Source organism: Quercus suber, unplaced genomic scaffold (assembly GCF_002906115.3).
Source record: "Quercus suber isolate HL8 unplaced genomic scaffold, Cork oak 2.0 scaffold_378, whole genome shotgun sequence".
Classification (NCBI taxonomy): Eukaryota; Viridiplantae; Streptophyta; class Magnoliopsida; order Fagales; family Fagaceae; genus Quercus; species Quercus suber.
In genome coordinates, this window is record NW_027069830.1 from 18,914 (window position 1) to 22,915 (window position 4,002).

The following is a 4,002-nucleotide window of genomic DNA, read 5'->3' on the forward strand; positions in this document are numbered from 1 at the left end:
GTGTACGTTACCTTTTTCAACTTTTCTAGTAGTAGTAGACTTCTACTCCTAGTACAATTCTATATATAAAATTAATAGATCCCACTTAGTAAATCTTATAGACTAGACAAAGCCACCTGTAGAATTTTTTTATGTGTCAATTTTCTTTCTTGGATAGCCAACTTGAGACATACATCCATGACATGCAGTCTACTGAAGAGTTTTCAGCAATTAAAAGAATTGGATAGCTTGCTAAAAAGATGGTAGAAATGAAAAAGAATGTTTCATATCCATTGGTTTACTCATTAGTGACTTTAGTATTGATCTTACCAGTTACAATAGCTACTGTTGAAAGAGCTTTTTCAGTAATGAATATAATTAAAAATCAATTACGCAATCGAATAGGAGATCAGTGATGAATGATTGCTTAGTCACATATATTGAGAAAGATATATTCAAGACTATTGTGTGTGAATAAATCATGCAACGGTTTCAAAATATAAAAAATCGCCAAGGGCAATTGAGTAAAATAAGCTAGATGTGAAAAAATAAATTTAAGTTTACATTTTATGTTAGATTCTGTATAACAATTACGTTATCATATAGTTGTTTACTTATTTTGTTATTAATATCGATTAATTTTTTTTAGATTAAGTTTTTACTTCCAATCTTGTCTTTTAATTTTGCCCCCCCTAACCTAAATTCCTGGCTCCGCCACTGGTCCCAGCTCATGAACTTGGAAGGTTTTTTTTTTTTTTTTTTTTTTTTTTTTATCTTTATTTTTTGGCGAAAAGCACATTTTCGTCCCTACATTTTCACGCGATTTCCATTTTGGTCCCTAAATTTTTTTTTTACCGCTTTTAGTCCCTATCCTGGAAAACGTGTCTCTTTTTGTCCCTGCCGTTACATTAGAAACGGAAATTGCACAGGTGGCAAACGGAAGATGACGTGGCCATTAAAATAATAATAAAAATATTATTTGACATTAAAAAATGCCACGTCAGCACCTAAATTAAAAAAAATTAATTTATTAATTTTAACTAAAGAAAAAAAATTAAAAACTAAAAAAAATTAAAAACAGAATTACAAACAAAAAATTACAAATATAAGAACATAAAAACTTGTTCTTCTTAAATCAAAAAATAAACCCAGCAGGAAACATCAAACCCAAAATCAAAGAGCATGAACATCAAAGAACATGAACATCAAACCTACAGGGAAAAAAAAAAACATGAACATCACCAAGTTAAAGAGGTTGAACAAGAACAAACACAGGAAAACTCACACTAAACCACACCCAAACCAAACCAAACCAAACCATCCTAAGAATAGAAACCCAGCAACACCCATACCACTACAAGTTAATAACTTAAAAAACAAAAAGAAATTTCAAAATGCGAAATTCCAACAACAACAACAACAACCCAGCAAACCCCAAACCCCAAACCCAGCAAACCCCAAAACCCAAATGCGAAATTCCAACAACAACCCAAATGCGGAATTCAAAATGTGAAATTCCAACAACAACCTAGCAAACCCCAAACCCCAAATGCCTAAAACGATCACCGATCAAACCAACAACAATGAAACCAGTCAACGAACAGGACCGAGAAGACCGAGTGGTGTCGGAAAAGCTCCCTTCAATCCCAACCAACGAACCCAGTCAAACCCAGCACCCACCAACAAGCTCCCTTCCACCGAGACGGAACCGGACCAAGAAGACCGAGTGGTGTCAGAAAAGCTACGCCGTCTGGCCAGATTCCAGTATCGAGAAGACCGATAATGACCGAGTGGTGTGAAGCTCGCGACGGCGGTCCTCGAACACAGCGAGGACTGAGGGGTTTTGGCCGATCGTATCGGCTTCGCTTTGCGTGAGAGAGGCGGAGAAGCCATCTCTTTCTCTCAACCCAGATCCAAAGAGAATGCCAAAAGAGAGATAGAGACAGAGATTTTGATATGAGAGACAAAGAGAGCTTTAGATGAAAGAGAGCTTCAATTTAGATGAGAGAGAGCTTTAGTAAGTTGAATCTAGTGGATGAGCAATGAACAAAATGTTTTTTATTTGGATTTCAAATAAAGGAAAATGTCGGGTTTGATCTTTGATTCTGAGTTTAATGTTGTTTTCTCATTTTCTGTTTTTAATTTTTTTTTAGTTTTTATATTTTTTTTTCTTTAGTTAAAATTAATAAATTAATTTTTTTTAATTTAGGTGCTGACGTGGCATTTTTTAATGTCAAATAATATTTTTTATTATTATTTTAATGGCCACGTCATCTTCCGTTTGCCACCTGTGCAATTTCCGTTTCTAATGTAACGGCAGGGACAAAAACGAGACACGTTTTCCAGGATAGGGACTAAAAGCGGTAAAAAAAAAATTTAGGGACCAAAATGGAAATCGCGTGAAAATGTAGGGACGAAAATGTGTTTTTCGCCTTATTTTTTTTATCAAGTACTGGGCTAGGTATCCTCAGTATTTGCCTGTGATCCTAGACCATGTATTTGAAACTTTAACTGTTTGTAGTTATCTGTGGGGTGATCCTGGGTTATGCATCAAAAAGATTTCCCCAGGAATCCTCCCCTGATTTTGTTTGTGTTAGGACTTTGTAATACTTAGGATTTAATAGCTGAGAAATAAAAAGAAATTTCATTGAATTTAAAACATAATATGTCATTCAAGGAACACAGCAAATCTAACAAAGATAGTAAGGATCATAGAGTGTCCTTCTACCACGAGTCCCTGAACAAACTTACTTTAGCGATAATATATAAAAAGAAAGAAACACTTAGCAGGTTGGAGAGTTTGGCAAAAAAGGATTCTAGTGTACTGAGACCTCTCCCTTCTCATGCATAGTACTGTTTTAGCCACTTCCCGTTTATGGGCTCTGTCAGGATTGTCCCATCTTCCTTTGTAAGGTAGTAATACCCACTGTCATGGGCCTCCCTGATATGTAGGTTCCTTCCCACTTTGGGGCAAATTTGGAGGGTCTTGGTAGGTTTCTTCTCACATGCTCTGCTGTCCTTAGTACCAGCTCCCTTTAGTGAAAGTTCTTGGGCATACTGCTTGTGCATATGCTTTAGTCATTCTTTGCTGGTACCTCTGACTTCTTCTCCTGGCTAGCTCTCTTTCTTCCTCTACCCCTTCAAGGTCTGCTAATCTTCTTTCATTGTTTGTGTCTTCGGTGCCCTCTTGGCTTTCTTCAAGTACTACTCTTGGTGTGGGAACAACTAATTCTATAGGGCTGATGGCTTCTGTCCTATAGACCAGGGAGAATGGTGAGAATCCCGTGGCTATCTTCACAGAGCTCTTGCATGCCCAAAGTACATCTGCCAAATGGTCACTCAATTTTCCTCCATACTCCTGCTTCATTTTTTTAAGGATCTTCAATATCACCCTATTGGTGGCCTCTGCCTGGCCATTTCCTTGTGGGTAGTACGGTGTGGACCTTCCATGCTTGATGTAGTAAGCCTCAGTCAATCCCTTCATGTCTTTGTTTATGAATGGGGTTCTATTGTCACTGATTAACCTCCTGGGGATCCCAAACCTTATAATGATATGCTCTCAAATGAAGTTTGCTACAGCTACTCTAGTGGCTTTTTTCAAGGGAATGGCCTCTACCCATTTTGTGAAGTACTTAGTAGCTGCCAAGATCCATATGTAACCATTGGATGAGGGATTTATAGGTCCTATGAGATTAAGCCCCCAAGTTTGGAAAGGTCATGGAATTGTTATATCCTGTAACATATTTGGGTGAGTATGGATTGCATCTCCGAGGACTTGACATGCGTGGCAGGTTCTGACTAACTCCTCGGAGTCCCTTTTCATTGTTGACCAGTAGTACCCCAACAGTAGTAACTGTTTATAGAGCCTTTTTTTTCCTAGGTGACTTCCACAATCACCAGAATGGACTTCCCGGACTACTTCCCTGGCTACCCTTGGCCCTAAGCATCTTAGGGGATCCCCGCTGTATCCATTTTTGAATAGGATCTCGTTCTGCAAAAAGTATCTGACTGCGAGTTTCTTGA